The sequence below is a fragment of the Protopterus annectens genome, chromosome 1.part0, assembly GCF_019279795.1.
Source record: "Protopterus annectens isolate FY-2018-M chromosome 1.part0, PAN1.0, whole genome shotgun sequence".
Classification (NCBI taxonomy): domain Eukaryota; kingdom Metazoa; phylum Chordata; order Ceratodontiformes; family Protopteridae; genus Protopterus; species Protopterus annectens.
In genome coordinates, this window is record NC_056725.1 from 1203439320 (window position 1) to 1203466245 (window position 26926).

The 26926-nt window shown below is 40.1% G+C and overlaps 1 protein-coding gene across 3 annotated transcripts in view; it reads right to left on the minus strand.

Moving 5' to 3' along the window:
* The window catches only part of EP400 (E1A binding protein p400), a 3509270-nt gene that overhangs the window by 3427702 nt on the left and 54642 nt on the right, over positions 1-26926 (minus strand). The gene's annotated exons all lie outside the window — the stretch shown is intronic.

Consider the following 26926-nt stretch of genomic DNA (forward strand, 5'->3'; position numbering starts at 1 on the left):
GTTTATATGGTTAGTTGGGTTATCAGTATTACAGGTATTCCAATCTATATTAAAGTCGCCTAACACTATGGTTTCTTGAGGAAAGTTATTGGAAAGCCAGCTAAGGAGATTTTCTAGGGGGATAATGTTATTACCTGGAGGAAAATAGGAGCAAATAATGTAGATGGACTTATTAGTATTTAGTTATACATCTACCCCCATAAATCACTGTACTTCCTTTCCTTCTCCATAAGTGAGACAGTAGCACCAAAGCAACAATAACAAAACAGACACAATATCAGGCAAGGTGGGGGAAGGTGGACTAGATTGTTAAAAAGGGAAAATCCACTCCTACATATCTATCATCAGAGTAAACTATGATGGCCCAAATGACAACCACATTTAAAACACTTCACAAAAGTACTAAAAAAAGCATGAAGTAGTGGTTGCATAAATGTCATTCACATAAGAATTCATGAAAGGCTGTCAAGGTAACCATGGGCCTAGTAGGATATGCTTTAGGATCTTTTGGCATCTACCAAAGAACAATTTCCTTCAGGAAAAAGAAAAAAAAAATCTGATCATCCCAAAATTAAGAACAAAGAGAAGAAAGAAATCAAATAAAATTATGTTTCATTTCCTTACAGAAGAATATGGTCTAAACCTAAACGAGAGAGTAAGAAACAAGAATGGGAAGTCTGACAAGACTGAAAAAAAAAAGTCTAACTCCACAAAGTGATTAAAAAAAAAAAAAAAAAAAAAAAAAAAAAAAAAAAAAATGGCGACAGCTCCCTAAACAAAAAGCAATAAAACACAATTTCAAACACCCTGAAAGCTGACTGAATAATCAAACAGCAGCTGGAAGCCATTAATTACAGTTGTGTACACTTACCATAAATGTAGATATTCGAGTGTATTAACTATTGCACTCATCCCATTTGGATTATCTGCTTGCAGTAGCCATCAGTCGGCCTGATTATCAAAGTCTTGGGTCCTGCATCGGTTGCTGTCTTATCTTGCGTGACATCAGGGGTATAAAGCATGCAGCCGACGCCATTACATCAGCTTTTCTTGCCCCAGATGTCAGGTGCCCCCCCTAATGGGAAGCAATTACATATACACACATACATTATATATATATATATATATATATATATATATATATATATATATATATATATATATATATTTATACATACACACACATACATATACATATATATATATATATATATATATATATATACATACATACATACACACACACACACACACACACATACACACATACACACATACACACATACACACACACAATGGTATACGTCCAACAAAAAAGCAAATACACCAAAAAGCTTTTAAGCATAGTAAAGGAGAGCAGAGGTATAGCCAAAAGAAGTCAGAGGGCTGGAGGGAGGGTAACCAGGACTGCAACAGTGAACACACTCGAACATCTACATTTATGGTAAGTGCACACAACTGTACTATGTTCTTCATGTTTCACTGCTGCAGTCATCACATTTCAGTAGATTCCCAAAACTAAGGATGGGAGGAGGAATTTAGATAGCATTAGGACCAGCTATAAGACCATGCAAGGCTGCAGTGGCAAAGCCAGCTCTGGATTTAGAGAAAATTGGCAAATGGTAATGCTTGGTGAAAGTATGTACAGAACTCCAGGTAGCAGCTTCTAGGATGTCCCTGGTAGTGACACCTCTGAAAAAGGCTGTACAGGTAGATGCAGCCCTGGTTGAATGGGGGTCTAATCCCCTGTGGGATAGGATTTCCATGGTGCTTATAGCAGAAATGAATGCAATGGCCTATCCATTTAGAAATGGTTTGCTTTGAAATAGCCTTCCCCTTCTGCCCCTGCAGCAAATGCCACCAGCAGTTGTTCAGATTTCCTTTGAGGTTTAGTCCTGTCCAAGTAAAATCTAAGTCGTCTGTGTACATCTAAGGAGTGCAGTATGCGTTCCCCTTTGTTCTGTGGATTAGTAAAGAAGGCTGGCAAATGAATGGAATGATGAAGAGAGTCATTAGATACCACCTTGGGCATGAAGGAGGGACTGGTCCTGAGGGACACCCTGTCCGCATGAAAGATGATGAAAGGCTCCACTGCCATAAGGGCCTGTAATTCAGATACCCTTCTTGCTGAAGTGATTGCTAAAAGGAAGGCTGTTTTCCAAGAAAGGAATTTTAACTCTGCACTTACAGCTGGCTCAAAAAGGAGGAAGAGTGAGTTTTTCCAATACAAAGTTAAGTTCCCAGGCTGGAGTTGGGGCTCTCGTGTGGTCTTAGGTTTTTGGCCCCTCTGAGAAACTGCTTGAGCAGTGGATGAGAGAAGAGGGGTGGTTCTGTGTTGTAATGAGCTGAAATGGCTGAGGCGTGAATTTTGATGGAGGAAAAAGAAAGGCCCTTGTGAAGCTGCTCAGTGAAGTATTGAAGAATCGGGTCTATATTATAGTATCGAAGTTTTTAAACTTCGAATGCTATAATATCGACCTGTTTTTGTCGAAAACTGAAAATAGAGAAGCCACGGAACTTCGAAATCTTTCCTAGGGTAAGATTTCTGTTGTTTGTTCCATGGCTTCACTAGTTACTCTACTGTGGTGGGAAGGTTACGGACCAGGGTAAGGCAAGTATGCGAACGGAGGTTATGGACCGGGTTAAAGTAAGTGTGGGAACAGATCAGGGTAAGGTGAGTGCGCGATAGTTAGGGACATTAGGGTTAGGGAGCAGGTAAGGTGAGTGTGCGGTAGTTAGAGACGTTAGGGTTGGGTTAAGGTGAGTGGATAGGTAGTGTAGGGTTAGAATTATGGTTTTGTTAAGTGTATGTGTGTGGTTTATTTAATTTTGGTGCGCTTGTGTTGTGTGTTTGTGTTTCGGAACAGCAAATGTTTTCCCTGAGAAAAAAAATTGCTGTTCTGTATGTTCAATATTTTGTGGTTTAGATATTTTAGGTACGATGAAATAGCGTTCGCTATTTAAATTGTACGATAGGGTAATATAAACACGAAGAATCTGAGGTAAGTTGGGTGCTGCTGTGCTCATCCCTTGAGTTTGGTTCCAGGCACAGAATCTTTTCCATTTTTCAGCATAAGATTTTCTAGTACTAGGCCCTCCTTGTCTCCAAAATGACATCCAACACTTGTTTACTGAGGGATGGTAAAGGAGAGATTAGGTAAAATTAGCCAGGCTGCCAAGTTCAGGGTTTGAAGTTGAGGGTGCAAAATCTGGCTCTCCTGCTGCGACAGGAGGGTAGGGGTCTTAGGCAGGTGCCATGCAGCCAGCAGTGACACACACTGCGTAAGAGGGGGTACCAGTGTTGGCGTGGCCAGTCTGGTGCAATCAGTATCGTCCTTGTTTTTTCCTGTTTGATCTTTAGTAGTACTTTGGAGAGGAGAGGCAGAGGGGGAATGCATAAACTTTTAGTTATGTACTCACCATAACTTCAGATGTTTGGGATCCATCTCGCCTACATTCTGAACTGATGGGTTCGGAGCCGATCCCTCGGCTCCGACTCGGCACGCTTATGCTATAGAGCGAGGCCTCTAAATGGCTGAGCTATCTTTATCCCAGGATGCACCACCACTAATCCCCCAGATCTTGTTTGTCCGCATTCATGCACACATGCACAACTTGGTTATATAACATTGTTAGATGTTTCAAGATGAAACAGGATTTGGACCTTCTGATATCCTCTGATCTCCAAGGAAGGGGGAAGGAGGGTGGGTTATTGGGAATGTAGGCGAGATGGATCCCAAACATCTGAAGTTACGGTGAGTACATAACTAAAAGATGTTATGTGATCCTATCTCGCCTACATTCTGAACTGATGGGACAGCGTCCCTAGCACCTAAATCCCGGGTGGCTCATTGGAAAACACTCCTGAGCACTGTGGAACCAAATGAAGCTCGTCCTCTAGATGCCACATCTGATTTGTAGTGGGAAATGAAGGTGTGCGGGGAAGACCATGTAGCCGCAGCACAAATGTCACTAATAGCAAGCTTAGAATGAAATGCTACCGAAGTAGACATAGCCCTTGTAGAATGAGCCTTGACAGAGGTGGTAAGCTCTTTGTTAGAATAAATATATGCTTGAGTAATACAGTCCCTGATCCATTTGGCAATAGTGACCTTTGTGACAGTGTTGCCCAATCTGTTACCTGCAAAGGATACAAACAACTGATAACTGTCTGTGGACATCTAGTGTGTGGAATATGAACTCCGCTTTGTTAGAGTATTTTGGGAAAAAAACTGGAAGCTCTAACGATTGTTGTAAGCAGAAAGTAGAACAAACTTTAGGAACAAAAGAAGGATTTGGTCTGAGGGATACTCTGTCTTTATGAAAAACCAAGCACGGGGGTTTCACTGACAAAGCTTGAAGCTCTGAAACTCTTCTGGCAGAAGTAAATCCTCACCAGAAAGGCTGTCTTCCATGAAAGAAACTTTAGATCACATGTGGCTGCTGGTTCAAAGGGGAAAGAAGTCAAAGCGCGTAACACTATATCGAGATCCCATGAAGGTGCAGGATGAGAAATCGGAGGTCTTAATAGAGCAGCACCTTTCAAGAAGGTCTTACACAATCTGTTGCTCATTAAAGGCGGGTCTATGGATTCGTGAAAATTAGAAATTGCTGCCAATTGTACTTTGATGGTAGAAACTGAAGAGCCTTGATTGAAAAGAGAGGTCAGAAATTTTAGTACTTGGTGGCCAAGGATGAACACAGGATAGCAGCAGATTTCTTCAGCTCCACCAATTTCATTACATTGACAGGAATTAATTACTTAAAAAATTAATTCTTGAAGTAATTTTCTTTCTAAATATGTTTGTTTTATATAGTTCTTGAACTATATCTAAAAAAGAAAGGAAATCTTAATAATATTCCTGTCAGAAATTACTTTGGAAATTTTCCTGTCAGTTTATCAGTCTGAAATGAGTTCCAGTAAGACAAATTCTCAAGACTCCAGCATCAAGAAAGAACTTCAGTCTCTGATAATTATAGTCCAGCAACTTACTGCTAAGATGGATAAAATGGATACTAAAATAGACACTTTCATAGAAAAAACTACAAAACAAATAGACTTGTTACATATGGACCTGCAACAACAGAAGATGCAGATGAAAGGCATAGAAGAAGCTGTGAATGACATGGAAAATAGAATACAAGAAGAGGAAATCAACACTGAGTTTCTGCTGAAACAAAATACACATTTACAAACAAAGCTGGATGACCTGGAAAATAGATCTAGGCGCAATAACATTAGGATTTTTGGACTGCCAGAAAATATTGAAGGTAACAATATTACTTCTTTTTTAACAACATGGCTCCCTAAAACTTTAGATTTACCAGAAGCATTCTCTTTTGGTATCGAAAGAGCACATAGATCTATAGCTAATACTAACTCTAACAAAAACTATCCTAGATCAGTTATAGTTAGATTTCTATCATCTTTTGATAAAGAGATGGTTCTTAAATCTGCTTGGGCTAAAGCTCCTGTTAAGATTAATGAAACAACTGTGCGTTTTGACAATGACTATTCTTCCATGGTATTAGCTAAAAGAAAAGTTTTTCTGCCACTAATAAGGGAGCTTAAAAGCACAGTTTAAAACATACCTTCTGTTTCCTGCCAAGCTTAAAATCTTCCTTCCTGATGGTCCTAAAATTTTCGATGACTTAGACTCTGCTTTACTGTTTATCAAAAAAATAAGATTTTGGAAAAAATAGAAGAAATGGAATGGGCTAGTCCTTCGTTAAAGAGACTGGCAACTGAAACTTCATGGAAGACTTCAGAGAAGAAGAAGAGACTAAAAACAAATGATTTGTACTATGTTTTTTTTCTCTCTCATCATTTTATTTTATTATTAATCTTTTTTAAATATAGTTCCTGCATTTCCAAGAAGCAACAAATATTTTGAAAAAGATTTAATCAAAGTTATTCTCTGTGTGCAAAGAAATGTTTTGTTTCATAACTAGTCAAAATATCTGGAGATTTAATGGCAAGCTGTGATTTAACTTGTTTCTCTTTCTGAAGAGGAAAAATAAGGTCAGTAATTTGATATATTTTTTTTTCCTTTAAAAGTTTATATGTTCTTCAAATGCTATTCCTAATTATACTTTCTTGATTACACTGCTTATGCTTGTTTGTAAATCTGTCATGCTTTAACCAATAATAATTAGAACTAAATAATAGTAAATAATATGTTTTATTTTTAACTCTATTAATATAAACAGTAAGTAACATTCTATTGTACATACTTCTTATAGCTTTCTCTTACATTTTTTTTATTTCTGCCTTACACCCTTTTACTTTCTACTCTCTTTTCTTTTCTTTATTAATATATAGAAATGCTTTTGATCATATAGACACAGTAAATAATAAGATTTGCATAGGAGTTGAGTTGGGACAAAAATGTTGAGTTTTGTTACTTATTAATAATTTTGGGCTTGATTTCACTTACATAGAGTCTGTAATAACCTGTAGAATGCATTGTGAAGGTTTTGTCATGTTTAGATGCATTTACACTGCTAAATGAATGTTTGTCACTAGTTTTTAATAAGTTTCCCGCCAAAATGTTAAGAGAGACAATCTGGGATGTGGGCTGTCTTCATGCACAGTGTCCATGAGCTACTTCAAAAGCTTCAACTCTCAGAATTCTCACAGAGAAGCTGAAAGCAGCTAGTCTCACCTTTGACCTAGATATCACACTGACACATCACAGATACAGGAATGACACTACCTAATTATACTTTCTTGATTACACTGCTTATGCTTGTTTGTAAATAATCTGTCATGCTTTAACTAATAATAATTAGAACTAAATAATAGTAAATATGTTTTATTTTTAACTCTATTAATATAAACAGTAAGGAATATTCTATTGTATATACTTCTTATAGCTTTCTCTTACATTTTTTTTATTTCTGCCTTACACCCTTTTACTTTCTACTCTCTTTTTCTTTTCTTTATTAATATATAGAAATGCTTTTGATCATATAGACACAGTAAATAATAAGATTTGCATAGGAGTTGAGTTGGGACAAAAATGTTGAGTTTTGTTACTTATTAATAATTATGGGCTTGATTTCACTTACATAGAGTCTGTAATAACCTGTAGAATGCATTGTGAAGGTTTTGTCATGTTTAGATGCATTTACACTGCTAAATGAATGTTTGTCACTAGTTTTTAATAAGTTTCCGCCAAAATGTTAAGAGAGACAATCTGGGATGTGGGCTGTCTCATGCACAGTGTCCATGAGCTACTTCAAAAGCTTCAACTCTCAGAATTCTCACAGAGAAGCTGAAAGCAGCTGGTCTCACCTTTGACCTAGATATCACACTGACACATCACAGATACAGGAATAGCAGATTAATAATATGTGTTAAAACCTATGTCCCAAACATATACATTACTATAACTCATTTAATTCATCTGATTGACAAGCATAAATAATTTTATAACTCTATACTGGAAGAAATTGTCATGTGATATATTTTAAAGCAGTAGTATAGCATGTTTGTAAAATCTGGTTACTAAAATGTGTTTGCTGTGCATTATTTTGTATAAAGCAGACAGATTTATTGAAGGGACAGCAATGTAAGATGGTGCTCAGTAAAGATACAACTCAGTGAGATCAGATATATATATATATATATATATATATATATATATGTATCTGTGTGTGTGTGTGTGTGTGTGTGTGTGTGTGTGTGTGTGTGTGTGTATGTGTGTGTGTGTATGCATGTGTATGTATATATATATATATATATATATATATATATGTATATGTGTATATGTGTGTGTATGTGTGTATGTATGTATATATGTGTGTATGTGTGTGTATGTAGATATGTATATAAATGTTTCTGAGAATCTGCTTAACTATGAAGTATGATTTATAACAATTTCCATGAATACAATATTTTATTCTATTGGCAATAATGAGTTTGAGTAAATGCTCATATACAAGCAATTCAAGGTTTTTTTTGGAAGCTGTTAAATGTATTTACATGACAGAAAATAGATGCATCCTAATATATGTAATGTCTGAATCATATTAGCCAAAGTTTTTGATTTAAATGAATGTTAGAACTTATTTTTCTCTCCTCTTGATTTCTAACATCAAGATTATTTGAATGCTATTTGCATACAAGTGTTTTATATTACATGGATGTATATAGTAGTATGAACAGTTTTTAAAAAAAAAAAAAAAAAAAAAAAAGGTTTATTTTAGTTTATATGATGCTGTTTTACCAAATGTGTAGTCTTGTCTTGCTAGATAATTGAATTGAAAACTGTTAACTTAAGGTTAAATATAACTAGTATTAAATTGATAAGGTGGTAGCTGACGTACTGCTGCTTAGGGTAGGGGGTTAACTTGAGTGGTAAATACTACTCTAAGTTGGAGTTTACAACTCCAGGCTGGATGCAAGGTTTAATCCTTACATTATTTTCACTTGTTCATTGTTATTTGTATATAGTTTTGACATCCACAATATATTTTGTACATTCATTGTCACTACAAACAAAATTGAATCCTATACGAAATCCCATAAGAGATTCAATAAATACAGCTATATTTAAAGGTACACCTAAAGGAGGAGATGTAACATTACTTATCTTATTTGTTATTTTGATCATAAGATTCTTAAGTTTTAAAAATGCCAAATGACATCTTTAAAAGGAATTTCTTTAAACATTAATGGATTGAATAATCCATGTAAAAGGGCAAGCCTAATAAGATACATTAATTTACATAAGGCCAACTTAGTCTTCCTACAAGAAACCCATCTCTTGAAAAAGATATTGATAAACTAGCCACAAACAAATATACAGTATTGGTTAGTTCAGAGCACACTCAGAAAAAGAGGAGTGGCTATTTTATGGAATAAAAGTATGCCCATTCCTAAAACCATTAAGTCTTATCAGGATGACAAAGGAATGTTTTGTATGGTTACAATACAAATTAATGGGAAGACTTACACTTTAATTAATGTATATTGGATACCTGGAATTGGTATTAATACAGTGAAACATCATCTTGATAAGATCATATCATTCTCTATAGGAGATATTATTTTAGCTGGTGACTTTAATTGTATACTACATGAAAGTGATACTACCACTATAGGAAAGAGAAGAATTACATCTAATGCAAAACATTTAAAGGATTTTGCTAATTCTTACCATTTGAATGATATTAATAATCAGATAGATTCAAAATCATTACCATACACCTTTTTTCTAACAGATACAAAACTTATTCAAAAATAGATAGGGTCTTTATTTCTAACCAGATGGTAACAGATTTAATTAATTCCAAAATCATTTCATGTCCTATATCTGATCATAATTCAATTGTTTTGAATTTGTGATAAAAATACTCATAATGTTCAGATCAAAAGGATACCAGCATACTTAACTCAACTAAAAGACTATAAAGAATATATACTTTCAGAAGTAAAACATTTTTTAGACATAAATAACACTCCTGAAGTCTCCATTGTGTATGTTTGGGATGCCTTAAAATCATATCTATATGGACAAAGTATCAGATGGTATAATAATAAAAGGAAATCTTGGGATAAGGAATTGTTAGATATTTAAAGTAAATTAGACTCTTATAAACATAATAATAAAAAAAATATTATGGACAAGAAAGTTATTGAAGAAATAAACAAACTAAATGAGAAATACAAATAAATTTTAACTCATAAAGTTAAAATAACTTTAGAGAAATACAAGTTTTTGTCTTATTCAATAAGCCCCAAATACTTACATAGACTTAAAAATAAAACAAAAAGGTTGAATAAACAAAACCATATCAAAGAAATATTTTCTCTAAGGAAAAAGAAGAATGTTTCTAGTATACCAGAAATACTAGATGAATTTAGAAATCACTTTCACAAAATTAACCATAATAATATTAACATAGAACCTAAAGATAAAATAAAGGAGTTTATAACCACAAATATGAATAAAAAGCTTAATAAACAACAGATTAAACTATTGGACAAGAGTATTTCATATACAGAAGTTATTACACAAATAAATAAGCTTAAATCAAACAAAGCACCGGGTAATGATGGTATTATACCAGAGATATATAAAATCCTTTCTAAAAATACATATTCATTAATACATAAGGTTTTTATTTTGGCCCAAACTGAGTTAATAACCCCCCCATCTTGGCAATATACATTTATTTCGCCAATTTTAAAACCTAATAAAGATCCAACTAGATGTTCTTCATATCGGCCCATCTTATTACTTAATGTTGATTATAAAATGTTTATGAAAATCTTTGCTGATAGATTGAAGACAATCATTCCCGGCATTATAGATATAGATCAGACAGGCTTCATTGTAAATAGAAATACTTTTGATAATATAAGAAGAACTTTAACATTAATAGATTTTGCAAATAGGAAAAGAAAGATTTAACACTTATTAGTCTTGATATAAGTTCAGCATTTGATTCAGTAAGTTGGGACTATCTGTTTACCTTAATGAAGTGCACAAACTTCTCGGATGCATTTGTAAATCTAATTGAACATTTATACAAAGGAACGTTGGCTTATATTAAGGTAGGAACATATGTTTCACAAAAATACCCATTCTTAAAGGTACAAAACAAGGATGTCCACTTTCTCCACTATTATTCACTTTAGTAATGGAGCCTTGGGCTAATTTGATCAGAAACAGTACTGACATAGAGGGTTTTGAAATAGATGAAAATACAACATCCAAAATTCAACTTTTTGCAGATGATGTTCTAATTACATCAGCAGGATCTAATTCTTCTATACAGTCTCTATTTGATAACATGATGAATTTTAAAAGTATTTCTGGTTTAATATTCAAAGAAGAAAAAACTAAAATGCTACCTATATATACGAAAAAATATTCTCATTAGTGATTTTACTAAATATGTACCCAATTCAGGTCAGATAACTTATTTAGGTATAATACTATCTAAAGATATTAAATCTATTATATATAATAATTATAATACCTGTTTTCTTAATATACAAAATCTTTTTAATACCTGGAATAATATGTGTTTACTATGGAGGAGAGACTTACAATTATTAAAATGATAATATTCCCCAAGATTTTATACTTAATACAATCAATAATACTTCCACCTACAAAAATAATTATCAAGAAACTGAACACACTAAATGTTAAATTTCTTATGGGCACCTAATAGACCTAGGATTGCATTAAAGAAACATACTAATAGCTGGTCTCAAGGGGGTATTTCTTTTCCAGACTTTAATTTATATACTATCTCTTCTATTGTAAAAGTTATTACTTTATTAATAGATCAGTCATATGTCACAAAATGGAAAGATTATTGGGAGCTAATTAGTATACACTTCATGAAAATCTCCTTAACACATAAAAATATGATTGTAAATAACTCCATGTTATGGTTACTAAAGGAATTTTGTACTTCACCTATTACACCTAAACATATGGTTTGTTACCCATTAAATATTATTATTAGTTATCGTAACTTTATATTCATGCACCCTAAGTATAGGGAATGGAATTTTATTGTATTTCCTATAATGTATACTCAGGGTATGCTTTTGTCATCTACTTCTGAAGGAACTCATTTAGCTATAGATAATGATCTAAAGTACTGGTATCAGTTGATATCTGATAATAAAGTTAAAAATCTAGATTTCTTAAAACAAGAATTTGATCTAAGAGAAACTTGCTGGTTAGAGGTTCAGACCTTTAGACAACATCTCATTAATAAAATAGATTTAATGTCTATAACTGTTAAAGAATCTATTCCAACACTGATTGATTACTTGATATTAAATTTACAACAAAGTTTCTGATAAAGGTAAACTTTCATACATACATAAAGTTATCAGACAAGAAACTTTTTACAGTGTAGATTCATACTGGAATTATTTCACTTCTGTTAATGGGGACCCACCAAATCAACAAGATAAACAATATATATTGGAATCTGCTTATAGAACTACGTCTTCCATTGTCTGGAGACTTTATACATGGAAATTTTTACATAGATCTTTTATACACCTTTGATGATGAATAAAATAAATAATAAAGATAATCTATGTAAGAGATGTAATGTAGAAATTAATGCTGACTGGGCTCATATGTTTTATGACTGTATAAAATTGAAAGAATACTGGAAGTCAATTAATGAATTTTTGCAGGCTCTTTTTACAGATAATTTCATTATTTCTAAATCTCTTATATTATTCAACACACCTGTACCTCAAAGTGTTAAAAAGGTTAAGCTTCCCTTGTTATGGTCTATTCTAGCAGTGGCTAGGAAAATAATAACTAAAAATTGGATTTCAGATACACCTCCTTCGTTCAATGAATTTAAAAATGTTATGAATATAGTGTGCCATATGGAAATAAACACAATTAGGACTAGAACAAACAGAAAAACATCTTATTTTATTGTATGGGATAATTTACAAAATTTGTTAAAAATTTTTTAATTTCAATAGCATGGCATTTTAGTTTAATTAATTGATCTGATTGTAGTGGATGTCTTTGTAAATACTTTAGTTGTTTTGCTGAATATTATAATAATACCTATTTTTAATTACTTGTATAAAATTGTTATGATATTTCTCTTATATGTTAAAACAATAAACCTGTTTTGAAAAAAATAAATTTTAGTAGTACTGCCACGGGAATAGAAATGGGGTCCAGGCCCCGGAGTTGAGCCCAAATAGCAAACCTTTTCCATTTGCTAGAATACAGTTTCTTTGTAGCAGACTTATGGGCCGAAGATAATATGTGTACCACATCTGAATCCAATGTATGACTCCTGACTATCGTCGGAAGAGGAGGAGCCAAGCCGTCAATTTTAAGGTGTGTAGGGACTGGTGGAATAGTCCCGACTGATGAACCAGTAGGTCTGGTATCTGATCCAGGAACCATGGACCTTCCAGGGCATGTCTCCGAAGATAGGGGAACCACACTTGACGAGGCCAGTAAGGAGCAATCGAGATCATTTTGCTCCCCAAGAGAGATGCCTTTTGAATCACCCTGGGGAGGAGTGGAACTGGAGGGAAGGCATAAAGCCAAGGATGGACTAATGCGTCCATGGGGCTCTTCCCCGGAGCCGGGATTAGGGAGAAGAATTCCTTGCACTTCGTATTCAGAGGAGTCGCGAAGAGGTCGCAACACGGAACTCCCCATTCGCTGAAAATCTGACTTGCCACTGTCATATTCAGAGACCATTCGTGAGGAGAGAGGATGGTTCTGCTCAATCTGTCGGCTATGACATTGGACTTGCCCGGTATGTGAGTAGCCACTAGGAAGCGTTTGGTCGAGACTGCCCATTCCCAAACTCTCATGGCTTCCCTGCAAAGAGGATAGGATCTGGTCCCTCCCTGTTTGTTCAGGTACCAGACAACTGACATGTTGTCTGAGTGAACAGCGATTATGCCCTGAGGGAGATAATCGTGAAGGGCTTGAAGGGACAGGAGTACTGCCCTCATTTCTAGGATGTTGATATGAAGAAAAGTCTCTTCCAGGTGCCATTTGCCTTGGACTGACCTGCCCAGGGAATGCCCCCCCCACCCCATCTGGGAGGCGTCCGTGGTCAAAGTGGCCGGAGGAGGAAGAACAAAGGGTCGTCCCTGATCCAAATTGGAGGGCACTAGCCACCAGCGAAGGTCCCCCGTTTGCAAGATTCCGTGATCCATATGAGGTGACTGAGAGGGAGTTCCTGAAAGGACCACGGAGCTGAAAGAAGCCACTGGAGGATTCTCATGTGCAACCTTGCCAAGGGGACTAGAAGAACCGTGGCAGACATGGATCCCAACAGCTGCAGGACCATTCTGGCTGGGGCTTTGGACCTGGGAAGTAAGGCTCGAACTTGATTTTGTATGGTTTGAATTCTGTCCGATGGTAGATAGACCCGCATTTGGTTTGAGTCTCTCTCTACCCCTATGAATCTTATTCGTTGAGATAGCCGCAACACAGACTTTGGCCAATTGAAGGTGATTCCAAGGGAATTGCCCAGTAAGATAGTGGCTTGTAGGCACCGCCGAAGTAGATGCTTGGAGGTGGCAGTTAGGAGCCAGTCGTCTAGATACGGAAACACCTGGAATCCTAGACTTCTCAGGTGAGCAGTGACTACTGCCAAGCACTTGGTGAACACCCTGGGGGCTGTGGTGAGACCAAAGGGCAGCGCACGGAACTGAAAATGACTGCCTCCTAGGCTGAAGCGCAGATGTCTCCTGGACGCTTGATGTACCATGATATGATAATAAGCGTCCTTGAGATCTATGGAGCACATCCAAACACCATTCTCCAGCAATGGGAGAATGGTTTTTAGAGTGACCATTCGGAACTTGGACTTTCTGACTGAACGGTTTAGGATGCCGAGGTCCAAAATGGGCCTCAAGTCCCCGGTCTTTTTTGGCACCAAAAAGAATCTTGAGTAAGTCCCTAATCCGATCTGGTCTACGGGGACCAGTTGGATGACTCCTTTTTGCAGCAGCTTTGAAACTTCTGAGGCTGCGGTATCCCGTTGACTGGGTGGCGGGTCCGGGATTTTTTTGGACTGAGGGATGGGGAGAGAAAATGGGATGGAGTAACCTCCGGCGATAATCCGAAGCACCCATCGGTCCTGAGTGATCCCTTCCCAGGCCTTCAGGCGCTTCGAGAAACGACCCCCGACTGGCTCCGGAGCAGCACAGCCGGGCAATCCCTCAGGGACTATGAAAGGCTGAAGAGCCACGAAAGGACTCGCGGTCTCCAGTATTGCGGGGGTCTCTGCCGCCTCTGGGACGGCATCTTCCGGATGAATTTCCCCCACCTCTGCCTCTGGAAGGGGAACCTTCCTGCTGAGAAGGGTAAGGCTTCTGAGATCTACGGAACCACATTTTCCCTCCTCTTTTAGCCTTGGGATAAGGCCGAAAGGGAGTGGAAAATCGTGCCCCTACGGCAGTCAGAGTCTTACCCTCCTGTTCACAGCGGGTTAGTGTGTCTTTTACCTTGGGTCCAAACAGGGAGGACCCATCAAAGGGGGCGTCGGCAAATGAAGACTTAAAGGCCTCCGCAAAATGACACAGACGGAGCCAGGCTTGTCTCGAGAGCAATGCCTGTACCGCGCTCTACTCGCCCCTTCGGCCGCATATGAAATGAGCCTCATGGATGAGTTCGAAATGGACGACATTGTAGCCAGCTGAGAGCCAACCGTCTGGGCCAGCTCCTCAGGCAGGTTACCCAAGAGGGTATCGGATAGCTCCTTAATCAGATCCCTCTGAAATCTGGTAAAGTGCGTCAGGTAGTTCAAAGACCTTAGTGTAAAGACCGCTGAACTAAGGGTGCGCTTTCCGTACCGATCCATGCTCCTAGACTCATTAGGAGGATGGACGGACGTAGAAGCCTCTGCTACATCTTGCTGGGTAGCAGATGCCACCACCAAAGCATCTACAGCCACACCTTTAGTAAAGAACTCTCTATCAGGGGGCGCCGAGAGAAATTTGTTCAGACGAGCAGGCACCGGTTCCACAGAGTCTGGGTGTTCCCACGCCCTCCGACAGATCAAATCCAAGTGCTCATCGAAGGGCGGAGACACCCAGGAGGCGGAGGGCTGAGCCCCGAAGGCCTTCAGGAACACCGACTCATCAGCAGAGGGAGGTTTGGACTGCCAGCCGCCTCGCTGTTTTAGGGCTTCCAGGATGTCTGCAAAGGAGACATCATCCGAGGATGACTTAGGGGACCCCTCTGCATCATCAGAGATCGGTGTCAGATGTCAAAGACTCATCAGGGGAGTCAACGTGCTTCCTCTTGCACGACCTTTTCCTGGGGGGTTCTTCCGAAGGGGCTTCAGAAGGACCTCCAGGAGGGGGAGAAACCCCAGCGGGGGTAACCTGAGGCCCTGGGGCTCCGCTGTCTAAAGACAGGGGGACTGCCAACGACCCAGTCTCCATATGCAGGGAGGTAGCTGGGGAAACAGTGGAGGTAGCCAAGGAAGATTTGGCTAAAGCGCTCCTCATAGCCCTGAAGGCGGGACCACCAGAATCCTGGGAGGGTCCCACCTTCATGGCCACGACAGTGGAAGGTACTCCCGCCGCCGACGCACCAAGAGGGAGACTTGGGACCGAGAGCATCAATCCCGAAGCCTCCCCCCAGGGCCGAAGGAAGAAGTCCGTGTACTGAACTCCGACCCAAGAGCCGGAGTTGGAGCAAGGGTCAGGCCTGACCCTAACACCTCCACAGGTTCCACCAGCACCGGCTCCAACGGTGCCGAAGCTGTTGGAGGAGGAACCACAGTAAGGGAGTGGACCATCGGCTCCGAAGCCAAATGGGCTGGAGCCGAAACAAGCTTTTGGAACACCGGAGACTGGAAGAGTCGAAGGAGCACCCTGTCGATGTCCGAATCAGACATCTTGGATGACCTCGAGGATACCGATCGGGCCCGAACCGACTTCTCCATCAGCTCCGAAGGGCTCGGGGACCGGCTCCGAAAGGACTCAACCACTATCGGCTCCGAGGAAGGTTTCAAGGAAATTTCCCTTGGTGCCGATAAGGACTTCGGCTCCGAGGGGGAAGAGTCTGAGCCGGTAACCCTGATCGGCTCCAATATCAGTGGAGCCGATGAGGGTGACCCGCCTCTCGATGCCCCAGACCTCGGCTCCGAAACCAGAGGGGTCGAGGCTGGAGGCATCAAGGCAGACCGTTCCGACCTCGGCTCCGAAGTCCATGGAGCCGACGGAGAAGTCTGCTTGGATTTCTTAGCAGTCGGTTCCGACTGACTGGTCGGAGCAGATGCTTTCTTCTTTTTAGAAGGAGACGGAGAGGAAGATAAAGCCTCCTCGAAGGAAGGCTTGATTAATCCCTTGAGGATTAATTTGTTTTTCCTCTCCTGGAGGACTCTTGAAGAGAACGCGTGGCACACACTACACGACTCTTGTAAATGCTTAGCACCTAAGCAATAGACGCACGAGGCGTGGTCGTCCGTTATGGACATTTTGAAACCACACCTCGTGCATTTCTTAAACCCGGAGGGTTTGTGTTCTTTCGACATAACTGCTGCCAAAGAACCCACAAAAGCGAAAAACACACTAAACTTTTCGTCAAAGACAGATCAATACAACTTTAACAAAAATTATATATATATATATATATATATATATATATATTTTTTTTTTTTTTTTTTTAAACACTAACAGTAAACAGTATACTGACAAAAAAAAGGGTAAAAGATAGAGAGAGGGAGTCAAGACCCTCTAACTTAAACGGGTACTTGACCCAAGAAATTACACAAACAGTAATGTAACAGGGGAAGGCCCCTCTAACTGAAACGGGAAACCTTCCCTGACTAAAAAAATTCACGAATTCAGTAACACAAATTCACCAAACACACATAAACAATAGCTGTTAAAACAGCTTTTGGGTTCAAGGAAAGGAAATTTGTGACAGGAAAAAGCCTAAAAACTAGTACTTAGCCCAGCCAATGTTGAGACCACGTCTAAGCTTGATAGCGGCAAACGAGATCTGGGAGATTAGTGGTGGTGCATCCTGGGATAAAGATAGCTCAGCCAATTAGAGGCCTCGCTCTATAGCATAAGCGGCTCCGAACCCATCAGTTCAGAATGTAGGCGAGATAGGATCACATAACATCTGATAGATTTTTCCAGTTGAAGGACAGAGCATCCACTTTCCAAGCTAGTTTGTGGGGAGTCCTTGTGCAGAATTTGTCCAGTTGGCAGTTCTGGGGGGAGGCAAACAGGTCTATATCTGGGCTCCTCCATTTGTTTATCACCATGTTGAAAGTCTTTGGTTCCAGTTTCCACTCGTGTGGGTCCATGAGATTTCTGCCTAGTTCGTCTGCCAGTGTATTTAGTTTTCCTGGCAGGAATCGAGTCTGTAGATGTACTTGGTATCTCAAGGCTATGTTCCACAGAGCCATGGCTAGTCTGCAGAAAGGTTATGAGTGGGTTCCCCCCCTGCTTGTTTATGTACCACAGCTAACATTTCTTTTTGATTGATATGCAGGTGCATTTGACTTGGGTTCCATTTGCCCTGAACGCACTTCCCTGCCAGTTGAGCCCCCCATGCATAGTCTGATGCGTCTGTTAGGGTGTAGAGTGAATGGTAGTCCCTTGTTTTGGTGGCAGGCCTCTGCCCACCAAAGGAACTCTAACCGTAGGCAAGGTATGATAGGAATCATTGCTTCTAGATCCTGAGAATGTTGACACCATACGCTTTTTAGATACCATTGTGGTTTCCTTTTTAGATACCATTGTGGTTTCCTCATATGCAGTCTTGCATATGGAATTAGTAGAATGCAGGACGCCATGAACCCCAAGGCATGCAGTACTTGCCTTGCAGATAGCAGGGTCTTTGGGGCCATTAGCTTGAAGTAAGTTGTCAAATGAATTTGTTTCTCTGGCGTGAGGAAAACCATCTGGGAAGTTGTGTTCAAGCTTGCTCCCAGGAATATAATTTGTTGATAGGGTACCAGATGTGATTTCTTTTCAATTATGGTGTACCCCAGACAAGTTAGCACCTTTTGCACAAATGTCAGATGATTCAAAAGTATGTCCTAGCTTTCTGCCTGAATTAGACAATCGTCCAGGTATGGGTATATGTGAATATTTCTTTGCCTGCAAAATGCAATGACTGCAGCTAGGCACTTTGTGAATACCCTGGGCGCAGTAGAGAAGCCAAAGGGCAGTGCAAAGAACTGATAGTGCATGTAGCCTGCTTTGAAGAATAGGTATCTTCTGCAAGATTCCCCGATTGGGATGTGCAGGTAGTCTTCCTTTAAATCCAGTGTTGCCAACCAGACATCTTTGCCTAGCATAGGAAGCAACTGGTGAAGAGTTTTAGCATCTTGAATTTTGGAATCACCAAAAAGGTGTTTAAGATACAAATGTCCAGGATAGGACGCCATGAATTGTCTTTTCTGGGTACCAGGAAAGGTCTTGAGTAGAAACCTTGTCCCTTTTCCTCTTCTGGTACAGTTTGAATAGCTTTTATGCTTGAGAGAGTAGAGTACTTGCTTTTGAGCCTCTGCCCACTGATTTAGGGGTAGATATGGCCAACCATTTGGGGTTGGTAACATGTGGAAGTGAAATCTGTATCCTTGGGAAACTATATTTAAAACCCATTTGTCCCGGGTAATGAGTTCCCAGTTTTTGGCCTGCAGAGCAATCTTTCCCCCTAAAAGAGCAGTCAGTTGAGAGGTGCTTGGAAGTTTTAAAGTTAAGTCATTGAGGCAGCATACCATAGGGGGGAGTCTTACTACTCCCTGATTTGGAAGTGGGAGCCCCCCACTGTTTAGTCCTGTGCATACCCTGGGACTGAAGCCTGGGTGTTCTGCTGGTTCTGGGTTTGGACTGAAAAGGCCCGGAAGAGGCAGAAAAGAACCAATTCTTAGAGGGCCAATGCCTACTAAATCTTGGAGGCTGTACTTGTAGGAAATCTTTAACAGTTTGCATAGATTTAGCTTTTTTCTCCATCTTTTTAAGAACAACTTCTGCTCTGTTGCCAAACAGGTGGTCCTGATTTAAAAGGAGCATCCAGCAATTTAGCTTTAACATGATCTGGCAAAGATTGCTCCTTAAGCCAAGCATGCCTTCTAAGTACAGACCCAGTGACAGCAGCCCTGCAAGATGCCTCTAGTGAATCAAAACCACATTGCAAAGTATGTTTTCCAACCTGTTCAGCAGAATGCATTAAATCCTGTAAATCCTTATTTTCAGCACAGTCAGGAATCAACATCATTTTCTGTTTAAGCAATCCAATAATATGTTGCTGATACGATAACATATGAAACTGACAGTTTAAGGCCCTAACGGCCAAGGTTGCAAAAGTGTATACCTTCTTACCCCATCTATCCAGCGCCCTGGAGTCTCTATATCAGAAGGGGTATGATTTTGATTTTTGGCAGTAGTAGCCTTAATGCCCTTGGGTCCCTGTGAAATGGTCTCAGGATGCGCAGTAGGATTTTTAAAAAGGAACTTGTGAGAGTCAGGAACCCTGTAACATCTACCAGGTTTTCTGGGAGCAGGAGGTAAAGAGTCAGGGGCCAAGCTAGATTCCGAAAAGGCATCATCAACAATGTCTAGTACAGGAGGAATAGCTAAAGGCCTGTGTTGAGGCAGGAGTAAGAAATCCCTAAGCCTCTTTTTAGAATCAGAGTAATCCTGGCTTTCCCAGTGAAAATGTTCCTAAGAGTATGCAAGGTTTCAACAAAAGAGAAATCCTCCGGGGGGGGGGGGGGGGGAGAGGGAATAGAGTCCTCTGCATCAGAATTCTCATGAGTAGATCATGGTAAATCCTGGTCATCAGAGGAAACAAATTTTAGAATCCTGGTCAGACGTATCATAAGCAAATTCAGTCCTAGGTCTCTTAGAAGGGGAAGGCTGGCTTCCCCTGATTGAAGTAATAAGGTCTTCAGCCATTCTTATTTCTTTTTTAGGCATAGCGGCCTGATCATGCAGTCTGGGCGGTTTTCTAGGCATGGTTCGAGTTTTAGGCCTTGAAGAAGAAGATGGCATTGGTTTAACATGCAAGTCAGTAGATCTGAATACACCTTCAGAAGCCAGTGCCTGCACAGCGGCTCCGGACCCATCTAAGGTAGAGACATCAGCAGGTTCCACAGTTGAAGCATCTCGTGGCATACCGGACTCTGAATGGGTCTCAGTAGAGGCCTGCGAATCTGAAGTAGCAGGTATCAGGGGCTGCGAAAGCGCCTCACTGAGTACCGGCGAACTGGCGACTGGCTTTGGAGAAACATCGTCGGCAGCATTGGACCTAGGCAGCCTGTCTCTGTGTTTATCTTTGCGTTTTTTCAGAATGTGGGTAGTGGGATGGCTTACCGAAGACATATCTGGATAATTGAACCGAGTACCAAAATATTTAGAAGTGTAAATATACAGACGACGGATAGCTTGTTGCTTAAATAGGGCACAAAACCAACAGCAAGGTCGTGGTCAGGGCCTAGGCAAGGAATACAGTACAAATGAAAATCTTTATGAGGTATTTGCTTTCCGCAAGAAATACAATTATTGACTTTTACTGACATCGATTTAGAGCAAGAAAAGTTTCCCCAATGGGGTACTTGGCTTTAGTTGAAGACTTCAGTTCTGAAACTCGAAAACGAAAATTTCAGGAGTCAGCCGACTGACACTTGCGAACTGCTTCTGCTTCGGGCAGCACACGGTAAGAAAGACTGATGCAATGGCATCGGCTGCATGCTTTATACCCCTGACTACCTGACGTCATGAAAGATGAGAGAGCAACCGATGCAGGACCCAAGACTTCGATAATCAGACCGACTGAGGGCTACTGCAAGCAGATAATCCAAATGTGATGACTGCAACAGTGAAACACAAAGAACATCAGTGATGCAGCCCAAGCATAAAAATGAAGACTTGTTACAGTGAATAAACGGGAGAAATGGAGGTAAACAGCAGCCTCAGAGGACCAGCTGTCAGACTTGCCCAGATTTTTGGGGGCCTACTGAAAGTTTGATTCAAAGTGCTTTTTTTTTTTTTTTTCACTAGCATTACTTGGAGTACCTTAATGAACCACCTTCATTGGAACTGCATACTGCATGCTCCAAAACACACCTCATCTTTGGTAACCAGCAAAACAGCTTTTTACACTTTCTGGAGAATCACTTCAGCAAACATTTGAAATGTCATGACCCACAAGAGCGAGTCCTGAAACACAGACTGCAGGTCCAAAAGATCAGACTTGAATAAACTAAGTCCAAGGTGCCATTTCTCAGAAAATTCCCTTTTCTCTGAGGTATGGCAATCTCCGAGTTGGTATATACACGTTCTGTGCTCTCCCCCACAAAAAGTTTGAAGAAGAGCGATTTTTGAGATTCGCTCTTCTGTTGCATTTTCGGTCTTACACCATGAATGCTTTTTATTGAAAAATGACTATGTGACTGAGCTGTCCATGGTGCTGAAGTACAGCTTATTGCATAATGATTGCTTCCCAGTGGATGTATGTGTTGCCTGCATTGTTGACCTCCCACCGGATGTATGTGTTGCCTGCATTGCTGACCTCCCAACCTTTGAGTTTTTAAGTAAATACAACTAAAAAAATATTTTTTAATAAAGAACGCTTTTTAAGTTGCTCAAAAAGGTAAAAGGAAAAATAATGAAAACTTTGCAAAAGAAACACAGACCAGCTTATTTCAGAAATGCATTTGAGGTTGGTTTTGCTGATTCCTGCTACTACTTCTGGAACCTCATTACCAGAAATCAGCAAAACCAACCACAAATGCATTTCTGAAATCAGCAGGTCTGTGATTCTTTTGCAAAGTTTTCACTCTTCTTCCTTATTTTTTTTTTTTTTTTTATATAGAGTGACTGAATAAAAAGTATTCTTTATTAATTTTTTTTTTACTTATATTTTTCTCAGCTTGTCGACACTCTACATTTTAATACAGAGCCAAATATTTTACAGACTAACATCAACACAGGGTTGAAAAAATACACTGTGACACTGTTTGCCTGAATAATGGAATCCAGAAATATACACTAGTAGTAGTTATGGTGACAATTTATTAATAAAAATATGTACTGAGCAACAAATAAGCAAGTTAGGCCATTTCTTGGATTTAGGACAAGCTAAAAATAATAACTCAACCCTGTTGCATCAGGAAAGAGGATTGTGTAAGAAACTTAAGCTGATACAGGAAATTCTTTTAAAGGCAAGTTAAAAAGCCTAAAATGGCATATCTCATGGAACAAAGCAGTTAAAAAAAAAAAAAAAAAAAAAGGAGGAGGACTGCTGGGTGCACAAGTCCCACACACAAAAAAGCAAAGCCCAATACTGGTAGGTGCACTGGTGCCAGGTAAGGAAAAAATGACTGTACAGATTCCTCAAGACATGGAAACATTCCTACAATGGGGTTAGGCGAGGCTCAGGGGGAGGATGGCCCCCTTTGTTGTAGAAGGGAGTAGTAGTCCACCAAAACACGCACAAAAACTGACAGGCCAAAAAAAAGAGCCATAAAGATCATACAGTGGACTATTGAGGATAAGAAAGAAATTATGTACTGTTACTACTGTGTAAAAAAGTACAGTTTTGTACCTACCATAAATGTAGATGTTCGAGGATTCCATTGCTGCAGTCCTGACTATTGGGTATAGTCCGCGTCCAGTCGGCCCGAATACCAGAGTATAAGGCTGACGTCGGTCAGGGCGCATTAGACTGACGTCAGTACGTCAGGGTACTAATGCGCATGACCGACGTCATATCCTCAGTCTTTTCTTGCCCCAGATGCCAGAAGACCCTAAAAAGACAAGTCCCAAAAAACCTGCACCAAAAACATGTACAATATATACAACAATATATACAAAAATATAAACATGTAAACTCACCTACACAACCACCCCTAAATAGAGAGGGGAAGGAGGGAGGGTAATTGGACTGCAGCAATGGAATCCTCGAACATCTACATTTATGGTAGGTACAAAACTGTACTATGTTCTTCGTCTTCCATTGCTGCAGTCCTGACTATTGGGTAGAGTCCCAAAGCAGAGGTAAGGGAGGCTGGCAAATTACAAAGAAGTAGGAGCTGACAACATGCCTTGCAAAACAGCTGTGGCAAAACCAGCCCTAGACTTAGAGTAGATAGGAAGGTGATAATGCTTAGAGAAAGTATGCACTGAACTCCAAGTAGCTGCTTCCAAAATATCCTTAGTTGCCACCCCTTAGAAATGCTGTTGAAGTGGCAGTAGCCCTGGTGGAATGAGGCCTAATCCCAGCTGGAATCTCCTTGCCATGATGGGAATAACAAAATGCAATGCAGAAACCAATCCACCTAGAAATAGTTTGTTTTGACACAGGCTTGCCCTGAGAACTCAAAGCAAAAGAAACAAACAACTGCTGAGACTGCCTAAAATCCTTAGTCCTGCTTAAATAATAACGCAATTGCCTGTGTACATCTAAAGTGTGCAAAATCTTTTCCCCTTTATTTTGAGGATCTGCAAAAAACGTAGGCAAATGAATAGTTTGGTTTAAAGCCACACTAGAAACCACCTTAGGCATAAAAGAAGGATTAGTACGTAATGATACCCTATCCTTTGGAAAATCAAAAAGGGCTCTACTGCCATAAGGGCCTGCAACTCAGACACCCTTCTTGCAGAAGTAATAGCCAACAGAAAAGCAGTCTTCCATGACAAGTATTTCAATTCAGCAGTAGCTGCAGGCTCAAAAGGTTGTAGAGTAAGCTTTTCCAACACAAAATTGAGATCCCAAGCAGGAGTAGGAGCTCTACGTGGGGGTCTTATATTCCTTGCCCCTCTAAGAAACTGCTTGAACAAAGGATGCGAAAACAAAGGAGGGTCACAATCATAGTGAGCTGAAATTGCTGCAGCATGAATCTTTATGGAAGAGAAGGACAAACCTTTGTCCAATAATTCAGTAAGATATTGAAGAACCACATTCAAATTAGGCTCAGAAATCTCCAAATGCTTTGCTGTACTCCAAAATAAAAATCTCTTCCATTTTTCTGCATACACTTTCCTTGTACTAGGTCTTCTAGCTTCCATAATCACATTTAAAACTTGTTGAGGAAGTTGAGACCTGCTGTGTTTCAACACAGAATATGCCAAGCTGTTAGATGAAGAGAGTGTAGCTTGACATTGAGCAAATGACCGTCCTTCTGAGATAACAGATGAGGAATCAGAGGTAAAGGCCATGGAGGCTTCTTTACCAGACTCCGTAGTAGAGGGTACCAGTGTTGGCGAGGCCAGTCCGGAGCTATCAAAATCATCTTTGGCCTGTCTTGTCTGACCTTTAACAGTACCTTTGGAAGAAGAGGTAGAGGTGGAAAGGCATACACATGAAGGTTTTTCCAACTGAAAGACAGAGCATCCACTTTCCAAGCTGTGTGATGAAACCCCTTTGTGCAATACTTTGGCAGCTGGTGGTTTAGTGGAGAAGCGAACAGATCTATGTCTGGAGTTCCCCATGACACTGTCAGGTTCTGAAATACATGAAGATCCAGTTTCCACTCGTGGGGATCCATGATTTGTCTGCTTAACACATCTGCTAAGGAGTTCTGTGCTCCTGGCAGAAACCTTGCCTGAAGAGTTAGTTGCAGGCTTAGCGCAGTCTCCCATACAATCATTGCTTGCCTGCATAGAGGATAAGAATGTGTCCCCCCTTGCTTGTTGATATACCACATGACAGTTGTGTTGTCTGTTAGAATCAACACCTGCCCTGGAAGAAGTAACTCCTTGAAAGCCATTAATGCAAACTGGACTGCTAACATCTCCTTCATGTTGATATGTAGATGCTGTAGTCTGGCAGGCCACTTGTCTTGTATCCACTTTCCATTTAGATGAGCTCCCCAAGCAATGTCCGAGGCATCTGTCGTTAAGATCTGACTTGCCTCTGGCCGGGTCACAGAGAGTCCCTTGTTTAGGTGACATTCCTGAGCCCACCACAAGAATTCCTTTTGAAGGCAAGGTATTATTTGAATGACAGTGTCCAAATCCTGGCAGTGCTGTGTCCATACATTTTTGAGATACCATTGTAACTTCCTCATATGCAGTTTGGCATTGGGAAGCACCAGAATACAAGATGCCATGAACCCTAATGCTTGAAGGACTGTCCTTGCAGTCAGCACGGACTGATGAGATAGTTGATGGAAGTAAAATGACAGACTCTTTTGTTTGTCCGGGGTTAAAAAGGCCATCTGGGCTGCTGTATTCAGTCTCACACCCAGAAAGCACATGTCTTGAGAGGGTACTAGACTGGACTTTATTTCGTTCACAGAATACCCTAGGCATCTTAGCACTGCGATAACATGTTCCAGGTGCTGTAGAAGAACTTCTTTTTCCTGAGCCAGAATCAGGCAGTCGTCCAAGTAAGGATAGATTTGAATTCCTTGAAGCCTGAAATAAGCTATCACTGGAGCCAGAACCTTTGTAAATACTCTGGGCGCAGTAGATAAGCCAAAGGGCAATGCAGAGAACTGATAATGAGAATTTCCAGCTCGAAACCGCAGATACTTCCTGCAACTTAGCCTTATAGGCACATGAAGGTAAGCTTCTTTGAGATCTAAAGTTACCATCCAGTGATTTTTGCCCAGCAGAGGTAAAAGCTGTTGTAACGTCAACATCTTGAACTTGGGAATGTCCAGATAAGTGTTGAGGATAGATAAATCCAAAATTGGTCTCCACGTGTTTCCCTTCTTTGGTACAAGGAACAGGCGGGAATAAAATCCTAGGCCCCTTTCTGAGACAGGGACTGGCTGAATGGCCCCTATGTGCAGTAACTGAGAAACTTGCTTGTGAGCCTCTTTTCTTTGTGGAGGAGGAACGTCTGGCATGCCTTTGAAAGGGGGCATTGTATGGAAATAAAATCTGTAACCGTGGTGAATGATATCCAACACCCATTTGTCTTGAGTAATTAAGTCCCAATTTTCTTTGAAAAGAGACAGTCTTCCTCCTAAAGGAGCTGCCAAACGTGAATCCGTTGGCAGCTGAAAAGACAGGTCATTGGATCTGTTTACGAAAGGACTGACCCCTGCCCTCACCAGAAGTCTGAGCAGGTGAACTCCCTGTTCTAGGCCTAAAAGAACCTTGAGCCCTGCCCCTACCACGTCTAGACCTACCCCTAGACTGAGAATCATAAGCAGGATATGTCCACCCCTTAGCAGGCCAATTTCTACTAAACTTCGGTGGCTGCACCTGCAAAAAATCTTTAACAGTTTGCATAGACTTAGCTTTGTCCTCCATTTTCTTTAAAACTGCTTCCACAGGTGATCCAAACAACACATCAGACTGTAAAGGAGCATCCAAAATCCTTGTCTTAACATGCTCAGCTAAATTCTGATCCTTCAACCAGGCATGCCTGCGAAGAACAGAACTGGTAGCAGCCACCCTCGAGGAGGCCTGTACAGCATCAAAACCACATTGCAAAGAATGCTTACCCACTTGTTC